Source organism: Galleria mellonella, unplaced genomic scaffold (genome assembly GCF_026898425.1).
Source record: "Galleria mellonella isolate WM207_F2 unplaced genomic scaffold, CSIRO_AGI_GalMel_v1 utg103, whole genome shotgun sequence".
Taxonomy (NCBI): Eukaryota; Metazoa; Arthropoda; class Insecta; order Lepidoptera; family Pyralidae; genus Galleria; species Galleria mellonella.
Window position 1 is genome coordinate 260,271 of NW_026441966.1, and position 12,904 is coordinate 273,174.

Consider the following 12,904-nt stretch of genomic DNA (forward strand, 5'->3'; position numbering starts at 1 on the left):
TCTATTACACGGCACTGAATGGGACGCGATATTTTACGATCTATTTTGAGTTTTGTCCCTCCCTAGTTAAAATTAAGTTTATCTTGCTGAATTAAAATGAAGTGCATTCCGTTAATATTGGATGTGTATCGAGTGGAGATTTTTAGATGTTTTCTGCATAGGTCTGCAACTTATGTACGAATAGATTAAAAAAAAATGCGTACACCTGCATGTAGCATCTTCTGGTAATCTAAGAGATGGTTCATTAACCTTTTTTCCGTTTTTAAATTAAATTCCGTGAATTTATTTTAAAATTATTTAATTATATGTTAAAATAAAATTTTCATCAGTACTAAAATAGGGTAGGTTGTTTTTTAAATTATATTTTTTTAATGAAATAAATGAGATCATGCTGTAGTTTAGGTATCACATAATATGTATAATAATATAAAACATACAGTCGCCTTTATAATTTTATTTCTTTCTAACGTTTATTTATTTATTTATTTATTTGCTTGCACATTATTGCATCATTTATAAAAATAATAAATATAGTAAATATTAATGAGAACTGATACAAAAAGTGGCCTTATCGTTAAGCAATCTCTTCCAGATAACCTTTCGGTAGAGGACATTGAGAAAAATGACAAAGGGTAGGTGGCGCTTTACTACATATATAGGTACTATTATATACATACATGTAAATAAATATATGTTATGTATTTGAATAGCATTAATAATACAAAATAATTATAATGAGAATGCTAATATCAGTCTCATTTGGTCTTTATGTCAATTTAATCATTTATTCGTTAACTACAGTGTCCTAGAGTTAGACATAGGTTTCGATATGTAAAATACAGTCTATATATGTAAAATTTGTTATGCTTATTCATAATCTATATACAGTGTGTATATATATGTGTATAAATATTAGGCGTAACGTGCAGTGAGTGGTGCATTACTGCAGTCTGATGCGACTAGCTGAACTGAGAGCGTCTAAAATGGCCACTTTAGTAGTAAGAATATAATAATAGGGACCACACAGTCACACCAGTCTCGTGGTCCTCAAGTAAGGATACTGTACGTTATGAAGAACTAGGTGATGAACATGTAGGTACACAACCAGATCATCCAAACCCGAGCCAATTCAGAAAAGTTTGTTTTCTAAATTAGCTCGATCGGGAATCGAACACGGGATTTTATTTACAGACGTCATTACGCGATAAATGTCATCAAACATTACAATGTTGTGAAATAACATCTGAAAGCGACACACATTTACGAGTTAGTATCAGCAGATACAAGGAAAACGCCACCATCAGACAAAGCAATGTGTTTTTTTATGCAAATTAGAATGACAAATAAGCTGACGGCCCACCTGGTGGAAAGCGGTAATTGACACCTATAGACATGAGCAGTACCATGGACATAACAGAGTATACTGTTTCGCCCATGACATCTCCCCATATATTGCCATTTCTAAGGACTCAGGTGTTATTCCTCTGTACCCAGTAAATTCACTGCTATATTCCAAAGTACATAATGTACATAATCTCAAAATACATGTGTCTAAAACATGTTACGATTCTATGGATTCTAAATAAATAGAACGTAGTTTTATAATGTAGACATAACCGGCAGCGCTGTCCATGCGAATGCCCACTTGTGCACCAAATTTAATTCAAATTCATTCAGCCATTTCTGCATGATTGAGGAACAAACAGATAATATAAACATGCAACATTTAATCATTCAATCGTTTTTAGGAAATTTCACGATAAACGTGTTATTAAATCGCTTTCCCATTACTCTATTACGAATGCAAGCTGCACCTTCATTCCGCAGATTATATGCAGTGCTCGTACCTTGAGTTTTTTTTTTACAACACAGGGGGCAAACGAGCATGCGGCTCACCTGATGGTAAGTGACTACCGCCGCTCATGATCACCCCAACACCAGCAGCATTGCAGGTGTGCTGCCGGCCTTTTAAAAAGGAATATACTCTTTTCTTGAGGGTTATGTTGTCGTATCGGTTCGGAAATACTGCTGCTAGAAGTTGATTCCAAAGAATGGTTGTGCGTGGAAGAAAGTGCCTTGCAAAACGCACGGTGGAAGACCGCCACTCGTCCAGATGATTGGGATGAAACTTTATTTTGTGGCGGGTTGTACGGTGGTGAAAATCAGCAGTTGAGTTCGTTTGTTCTTTTTAATTATATTTCTAACTAAATAGGAACGTAAAAAAGACTACGGTAGTATTTATATCAAGTCATTATCCGCACATTCACACAGATACACAGTCATGCAAGCACATTTTTTAGAAAGCAGGATATCTACTAGTGACATAAAGAGGTGATTTTTGTACAGAGTGGTGATCCTAACACGAATTGCTAAAGTGATCATTTTAGACGTGGTCGCACGTGTATTGATCCAGATAATTCTGTCCCAGACAGTGTGTCGCGAGTCAGGACCGCTCTCACTCAGCACTATTAAAAACGTTTACAAAAATATCAACACTGGAATCCACTAGCATTACATATATATACTTTTTTAAATTTATGCGCCGCCATTTACTCTCTCTGTTTAGTGTAACGGTTTTTTTTTTGATGGGTGAAAATGGTATGGTAACCCCGCCTGCGCTAACGGGATACGCTGGCGGACCACCAGTGAAGAGTGATAGATGAGAATGAAAACAGGCCAGTTAGCCCATCTTGATGAATTCATCAGGAATTAACTATGATAGTTTCCAAGGGGAACCGCGAGGAGGTCCACCTGGTTGGGTATATTGCTAGCAATGGGATTTTCAGTCTCCATTACTAACAATCCCTTTCCCCCCTTAGTGTAACGGTTGACTGGTAGAGATTGCTATCAGGCATTAAGTTTTCGCCTTCCCTTAATCACATCTTACGACATCCACGGGAAAGGAAGGGGTAGTATATATATTTTTTGCAAGCTCTGTTATTAAAATTATCAATGGACCAATAAACGAGTGTATGGCACGTAAAATTAACAACATAATTAATAAACTAAGCTATAAACTAAAATGGGATATTCGCTTATATATATCGTTTGTGATTCATTGTTCATCCCAAAGGTGGGCTGGTAGATAGATAGATATATCATTTATTTGCATTACTTACAGCGCACAAATAACAATAGATAGTTTTTTTATGCAACTTATAATGGCAAACAAGCTGACGGCCCACCTATTGGAAAGTGGTAACCGTCGCCTATAGACACAAGTCATGGCCATAACAGAGTATACTGTTTCGCCCATGATACCCATATGCGTTGCTACTTCTCCTTCAAACCGAAATACAGCCATGCAAATACAGCTGCTTCACGGTAGAAACACCGACAGAAGACTGAGGTGCTCAAGCAAACGACTTTTGTATAAAGTCTCCCTCTGGTACATACACAGTAAAAAGAGATAAAATAATACATATACAAAAAAAATCGAAATACATGCTTTCATGTATTTCGATTTTTTTTGTAACAATTTCTTTACCTTTTAAATTGTTGTTTTTACTGTTTCTCTTGCAATTTCTTCACATTTTCCCAAATTTTGAATCTTCCTTAGACTTGTACAAATATTTCAAAACTAAAATTAGTCAAATCGGTCCAGCCGTTCTTGAGTTTTAATGATACTAACAAACTGAAATTCATTTTTATACATACTCGATGACGGATTATTGGTTGCGTCACATTATTCACACAGAATGCTTCATCTTTCTTGTTTTTAAGCTTAAGTCTTAAAGCCGATCTCCATATGAGCATGATCACTTTCACGTCTGCATTATGCGGCCAAGAATCTAATAATATATTATCTATCAATGTTTATGTTTTACCAGCAACGGATTAACAGAGCGATAACGACTCGTGCGGCCTGTAAACCTATTTACTGATCCATGTTGTTGTAAAATAATTAGAAGATGTATGTACGTACCGCCGAAACCCACTTCTTACTACATTTATAGGAGATCTTACTAACAGATATTAATGGCCACATTGCTATCAACATACCGTGTTTTTTTTTGATGGGTGAACCCCGTCTGCGCTAACGGGATACGCTGGCGGAGCACCAGTTAAGGGTAATAGATGAGAATGAAAACAGGCCAGTTACCCCATCATGATAAATTCATGAGGAATTAACCATGATAGTTTCCAGGGAGAACCGCGAGGAGGTCGACCTGGTTGGGTATATTGCTAGCAATGGGATTCTCAGTCTCCATTACTTACAATCCCTTTCCCCCCAATAGGCGATGGTTAGCACTTTCTATCAGGTGGGCTGTCAGCTTGTTTGTCGTTTTAAGTTGCATAAAAAAATCTATTTGCATAGTAACTTCTCATTATTTATTATAATTTACATCTCCCAGTACAGAAGTAGCCCTCCGTATCGAACCGTTGTCGATATGAAATTCAAATAGAGTCATTACTTAGTGGTTATCGTATAAAGCTGCGGTATAATGCTGGTCGTAACAAGCATCTGATGCATACGGATCGACACGTCCGATGCACTTATGTAAAGTTATGTACCAAGTGAGAATGTAGTCACGCGTGTTCTGACCACGTTAATATGCAGATGTGTATAAACGAAGTGTCGTTTGTAGAATAGTAATGTATGAGAAGAAGCAATTTCGAAGTATTATGGAACCAATAGAGGGTGACTTTGCATCTCATCTGGTATATAGATACCAATATGTTCCGTTCGCGTTTCTTTATTACACTGGTCAGGTTTCTGGTATAGGATTTTACTTCAAAATTTCCTTTCTTACTGCTATATTGTGCTTTGTTTCCTTAGCCATCTTTTAAGATATCCTGTATATGAAATAAAATGGTGAAACTATATTACTTCAAGTCAATTTCAACGAAGACGCCATTAAAGTTGTAATTATCATAGACATGTTCTCTAAATGAAATTATTAGAAAATGGAAACAATTTATTGCTATTTTACTGAGCATCAGCAGAATGATCTATTATCAATGCCAATTATTTGTTTGTTTACATACGTTCGTTTACATTCATTTTTATTCTTAGATTAATTAGATAGTGTCTCCTCTCCATACAAATGCTACAAAAAAGGTCAACTATTTTATACAATTGTGTATGCGACAGTGTTACCAGATTAGAAATTATTACTTTGGATTAAGATAAATAGGCAAAGGTCGTTAATTTTAATTCAATTGTAAGGATTTTTTTGGGATACTTGCAGTACTGTAATTATATTTATTACTTTGAATTTACTTTTTATATAATAAGTACTTAGTAAGTAACCCTGCGGAGTGAGGCCCTGGTGAGCTGTAATACAGGTATTCTTATACCTACTCGTATCTCAGGCACCAGTCTCTCACAATTATATTTATAATTTGATTACCTTAATATAAACATGTCTCATTGTATTTCACTGTGATGAATTGTGAAGAGAAAATAAATCTATTTATTATTATTATTACTGAATATTGCGACTATTATAAGTGTATTTATGCTTAAAATACTTGGCGGTTATAAGTATTTTTTTTTATTAGTTCTATTTTTCGTCTTATAATTTTTGCTTTAAATATAGTTACGTCAAGATACGTTGTAAGTGTAAATATATAGAACACTGATAAAAAGACAAGTCAGCTAATTTGACAATTAGCTTACAAAATGTTGACCCGTTTTAGAGGCTCGAGGTTCTATCTATATAATGTAAGGTTATATTAAACCGTACTACATTATTAGGGCAATAAAGTGTTATAGACAAAATATTAACGGCCTCTGTAAAATAATATTGACGTGATATATAACCTAATATTTATTGAGGAATCACCGTAAATATTGGTATAGGATCTCGCAAGCAAATTGGAAAACATTTTCATTCTTCACGAGAATAGAGCGTCTCAAATATTGACTTTAGATAACGACCGACAAGTGTGGAGCTGTTGACACGCACTACGATATTTTTAGTACTATTTAAATGAAATATCTTCGGATCTGAGATAAGATTCTTGTGAATAATCAAAATTATTTATATATATTAATCTAGGACTTGGTCCGTCAATTACGATACGACATCATAACCTTCAAGAAAAGAGCATATTCCTTTTTAAAAGGCCGGCAGCACACCTGCAATGCCGCTGGTGTTGTGAGTGATCATGGGCGGCGATATAAAGCTATAAGAAAAATAAAAAGCGACGTTCCGCACGACTTGAGAGATGGACAACCGCAATAAATGTTATACGGATTGTGCCAGAGATGCGGGATCAGGGACAAATTACCTATTGTTCTGGTTACGTCTTATGGCGGCGTCAATTGTTTATAGAGTGGCATCTGAAATTACCGCACACAGAGCTGTAACTTCGGTAATGAGTACAACACCAGTATATTATATTATATACTGATTTTATTCCCAAGTTTCACCGGCGTGAATCAGTGTATAAAATGTCTTATGTGCTAAATTACAATATAACCTATCCGTATACGAAATTTCATTCAAATCTGTTCAGTAATTTAACAAGTTAATTTAAATTTTGTTTTATACAACTTAGAATGATGGTAAGCGGTAACCGTTGCCTATAGACCTGAGCAGTACCATGGACATAACAGAGTATACTGTTTCGCCCATGATACCCCCCATGCGTTGGCATTCCTGAGGACTCGGGTGTTATTCCTCTGTACCCTATAAATTCACTGCCATATCCTACCTTTTAAACCGAAACATAGCCATGCAAACACAGCTGCTTTGCGGTAGAAACACGAATGGGACAGAGGTGCCCAAGCAAACGACTTTTCGTTTGCTTACATACGAAGTCTTCTTTTGGTAAAACGGTGTTAAGTGTAACAAACATCTATACATCGTTACGAACTTTCGCATTTATTATATTCACAGCTTTTTAAAACTTAATCTATTAGAAAAATCAATGAAAAAATCAAGCCCATTTATAGGTGTTGTACGCGTGCGTGCGTGCGTGCGTGCGTGCGTGCGTGTGTGTGTGTATGTGTATGTGTATGTGTATGTGTATACTATTATATATATTTTTATGTTAATCATCTGCTCTCGATTATTTGGTTTGGTTTATTGTGGAAACTTTACTGATTCATGTTATGGTTGTGTATACTATTTTATATGTTTTGGATATTGTATGTTTCCCTTTCAAAGTAAAATAAAAAAAAAAAATATTATATAGCATTTTCTCCCAGTCAACCTTTAATATTAGTAAGACGAGATTTAAAAAAAAAGTTATAATTAAAGTTTACCATTCCAAGTCGTATAAAAAAAGTTAAAAATTGTTATCGATCTCAACTTTATAAACGTAGCGACCGCCTGTCTAAACTTTGTAATGATTCGTAACAATTTATGGCAGTTTTATGTCTTAAAACTCTATTCACGAATAACGCTTTGTTAAAAAGAACTTGGTATTACATTTTATTGCTTAATGTATTGCTAACAACAGCGATGTTTAACGTGACAGCGAATTAATGTGAACAAGAAGGTGGCGTGGAGTGCAGGATATACTTTCACTTCATTTCAATACGCAAAGAAACTCATTTAATTTCTGCTTCAGGATATGGGATGTAAACGAATTACAGAGGGAGACTGTACAAAAGTCGATTGTTTGGGTACCTCTGTCCCATTCGTATTTCAACCGTGAAGCAGTTGTGTTTGCATGGCTGTGTTTCGGTTTGAAGGGTGGGATATGGCGTGAATTTACTGGGTACAGAGGAATAACACCTAAGTCCTCAGGAATGGCAACGCATGGGGGTTATCATGGACGAGACAGTATACTCTGTTATGTCCATGGTACTGTCATGTCTATAGGCGACGGTTACCACTTTCCATCAGGTGGGCCGTCAGCTTGTTTGCCATTCTAAATTGTATAAAAAAAAAAATTTAAAAAATTATAAACTACGTCATTACTCAAGTTGTGTTTAACAAAAGAATTTCAATTATTGTAAAACCAGTTGTTTTTGTTTTTTTTTTTTACAAAAACCAAACTACTAAACTGATTTTGATAAAATTTCTATGGAAAATATCTTTAACCGCTTTAGATAAAAAAATCCATATCAATTTATAACTAACCGAGTTAAGAAACATAATAAAGTAATAATCGAATTGAAAACCTCCTTCTGTTTTGGAGTCAGTTGCAAAATGCAGTGACTTTGCTAATATCCGCCATTTTTAAGTCCGTTGTAAAGAAATGAAATCTCATTATAACTATATTCCTTATTCTATTTATACAGTTTTATTCAAACACGGATATTAAAAATTGCACTAAAAGTGATTTTTTATACTACTGTAGTTGTAAACAAGCATAAATAAATGTAAACGGCCCACCTGATAGTAAGCGATTACTGTAGCCTATAAATATCTGGAATACCATTCCTGGTGCCATTAAGAAGCTACCGACTAAACCGTCTTTCAAAAAAAAACGTTCACGCCCACTTTTTTACTTTATCCGAGCAGTATGTGCTTTATATTATTCTCGACTTCGTGTATAATATAGTATATGTCATATATGTGTAAGTTTATTTGTTATTCGTTTATATATGTAATTTTAGTATGTATGTATATCAACAATTAGTAGTACTGCATTCGAGTATTCTGACACTTCCCTTCTGTTGGTTCCCTTCAGCTGACTGAGAGAGAATGCTTTTAGCATTAAGTCCGCCATGTATACATATTTGTACTAATGAATAAATAAATACCAGGGATTTACGCGCGCATTACCGACCCTGACAAGACACGACGAGACACCTCTTTACGGGAGTAATAATTTATAATAATCAAACTTAACTTAAGCGGACACACAAAGCCCTAAGGAGAGCGGATATCCAATTATCTCCGATGGCGGATGTTGGAGCTGGGAAGGGCGAGTTGTTGAAACGTTGAAATATGAAAGAAGTTAGTGTTGCCTAGTAATAATTGGGCATCGATTGATAATCGATTGTACGATTGAAGGACAACTAATAATAATAATCGATAATATTGTAACAAACTCTTGAACTATCTCTAAAGTGAAAAAAACTGTTGTCCTCCTCTCTCGTACTTGCTGTGCCCAACAGGGTCCATAAATGAAGTTGAAATGTTATCTGGTAGATCACATTATGGAATGCAATAACAAATAAATAAATAAAATAATATAATGATGTACATATTAATTATACAATGACAGTCGATTTTATTGATATATGTATATTCGATTACATCGGATTAAGATATTATTGACGTATCGATTACAATTAAGAGGGTTCGGATAGAAGTGTAGCAACATCTGAATTATATTATATTTTATAAATAAATTCCAATATTTCTTAACGATTATTTGTCTTTTAAAAATGAGAGTAAACGAAAACAATAATCTTAAAATCAGATACTTATAAATTTGTCACCAAAATTTTAGATGTCGATGGTAACTATCGATAATACTGTTAGATATAATCGATGCTCTATATATTGTTACTAGGTTATTGAATTATAATCGGAAAGATTGCGCAAAATTTCATATTTACTTATATAGATTTAGATAGATCGTTTTATATTTGGTTTATTTATCGATTTATTGACAAAACTGATATTAAAAAATACTTATAGAACAAAGTATATTATGAATACACTCTAAACGATCACTTGAATGACGAATTATATTGTGTTAGTCAATCATGCACGGGCTTTTTAATGTTAATGTTCATGTAATTTTAGACATATTGCTTTTTCTTTAGACATATTATATTTAAATATATACATATAATGTTAACAGAGATTTAAATGATAATAACGACTTTCCGATGAAAAATGACGATTTAAAAGTGGCTCGAATAAGGCTATTCGATTAAAAATGGTTTGAATTTGATACGATGACCTTGTTAATCGATTTTATTAGACAACACTAAGATGAGTGCGAGTGGCGGGGTCGTCGGCCCGCGAACAACACGCCGGATATCGTAAACACATCACCTATGCGGCGTGCAATTGTGTGCGGCTCTATTGAGACCTCATTCACGGCTCGGACGCGCACTTCCTGCGCATTCTTACAAGATGATATTACGACAGCATGCGCAAGTACACGTTACTTATATTAACATACTTATTTATTTATTTTATTTATACTTTTACACACATTAAAATATATTTTTTTATACAACTTAGAATGGCAAACAAGCTGACGGTCCACCTGATGGAAAGTGGTAACCGTCGCCTATAGACATGAACAGTATCATGGACATAACAGAGTATACTGTTTCGCCCATAATACCCCCCATGCGTTGCCATTCCTGAGGGCTCAGGTGTTATTCTTCTGTACCCAGTAAATTCACGCCATATCCCATGCAAACACAGCTGCTTCACGGTTGAAACACGAATGGGACAGAGGTACCCAAGCAATCGACTTTTGTACAAAGTCTCCCTCTGTCTACGGGGCGGACATAATGCCTAATAGCATTCTCTACCAGTCAACCGTTACGCTAAATATGAAGAGAAAATGGTAGTGCTTCGAGTAAAAAAAAAACTGTAAATTAAATATTTTGAGAGATAACAATATTAATATATTTTAAGATAAATGAACATACAAACATATAGAATAAAATACAAAAATTATACATACAAAAATCACATACAATGCAATACATATATAAATAACTGTACATAGTACATATTTATATAATAAATATATAAGTCATAACTAATTATATAATAGTACAGATTAAAGCTCTTCATTGTTGTGATATATATATGTACATATCACAACCGTTTTATGTCTATTTTTTAATGCGTGATAATGGAATGGTAACCCCACCCGCACTATCGGTATACACCGGCTTGGTACCAGTGAAGGATGATAGGTGAGGATGAAGCAGGTCAGATAGCCCATCGTGCGTATAAATAGTGTGTTCATCCAATTTACGTAAACAAAGCACAGTTTTTTTTTTACATAATACTTTTATTCTTAACCCAATAAAAATACAAAGAAACACAATATATCTTGAACAAAATAAACTAGCACAATTTCCGTTTCCGACATTCGTGTACCACCTTTCCGGAAAAAAGACGAGAAATTTTCCCGCGTATTCATTTCAGTTTACCTACTTACGGCGAGTCGTCGCTTCATAGAAGTTCGCGGGATTCCTAAATTATATTATTTTGTACGTTAAAAATACATTTATTTTTTCAACAAAGAAATAATAGACTGTATGTACTCTATGCTCCCAAGAGATTAGAATGAAACTTTAATAGGTATAGCTACGTATCTACAGCGACTTTAGTGCAGTAACTCACTCGGGGCAATCTAAAACACTTTGCGGTAAAGAGAATAAAGTGTGAGAAGGATTTACGCCCTTGCGGTCACGTATAATTATGTCGTGCCATGAATTTTATATATCGCGAATAGAGTTCTCTTCGAATTAAAAAAAAAACTTTTCTTAGGCAATTATTCTTTCTCTGAAAAATTGTGAGACGATGGTAAGTTTTATTTTGAGCGTTCTATCATAATTTTATGACACTCTGAACAGTAAACTATATTTTTTTAACGTATATAAATATTATTTTAAAACTTGGCAACTAACTACTAAGGAAACCGCTGCGCTATATATCGAAGAAGACTTTACGATAGGCGATTGAAATTTTGCGGTCACCTCACCAACAGAATTACATTTATTTTATTCAGATATTGTACTTCACTACGACAAAAATGGGATAATGGCATATTTAGATATTTATTAATAAAATTAATTACCTAATTTTTTATTTGCTTATCTATGCATAATGCATAATTTTATACACATATATTTTATTTACACACATTCACACACGCACATGCGTACGCACGCACGCACGCATGCACGAACGCACGCAAACACACACAGTGTTTTATTTTATCTCCTACATAATAGTGGAGGTTTACATTTATATTATTTTTTATTTATTTAATTACAAGCTATAACAAAGTAAGTAAATAGTATGAGCACATAAAACTCGGAACGAACTGGAACTTGTATGGGACGTCCATTTATCACGTGAAAATTGGTGACTCTACATATGACGCAGTGCATGCGCCGGCGCCGCCGCGCGCCGCGTCGTCACCGGCGGCGCCTGACCGATACCCCGCCACGTTACATTTTGTTTTTATTGTCTACAATATGTTTAGCACCACACTGTCGGTATCAAAATAATATATTATTTGTGCCAATTACGTCAAACGTGAACATTATTTTCTTGGGAACGGCAACGAATAAGATGTATCATGGGCAGCACAGTGTATTCTGTGATTTTCTTGCTTATATATGACGATTGGCTCATATATCAAGAAAGGGCCACCCTTTCCTTTCCCGTGGGTGTCGTAAGAGGCGGTTAAGGGAGGTCAAGGGATAGGCAGCAGCGTCCTTCTTAAAATATCCCTAAACATCTTTAAGAGCCTAACTGCGGTTGCCAATCCGCCTGCCAAGCATGGCAACTACTGGCAAAACTCCCCTTATGGGGGAGGCTTATGTCCAACAGTGGAAAAGTAACGGCTGAAAAAATAATATGACAGTTACTATTTTACGTCAGGTGAGTGGCCAATTATTTGCCATTCTAAGTAACATAAAAAGAAATAAATAATCTGCAGGGAGAAGAAAGATAGGTGGTAATAGGGTTTAGCATCTCCGCTACTATCTAATATAGCTTAATCACCAGGTCGACTTTCCCCTCTGGAAGTCATCGTGGCTAATTCCTGATAAGTTCGCCACAGTGCGTTATAGATAGATAGACAGATACTCTTTATTGTTTCCTCCAAAAGATTACAATAGTAAACTTATTATAAATATAAATAATTACAAGAAATAATCACAATGAGAAAACAATGGGCGGCCTTATCGCTAAGAGCGATCTCTTCCAGGCAACCTTCTGATTTGGTTTTATCCTAACCATCTATCGCTATCTAAAGCTATTTCTAAATAGCTACCGCCTTTATC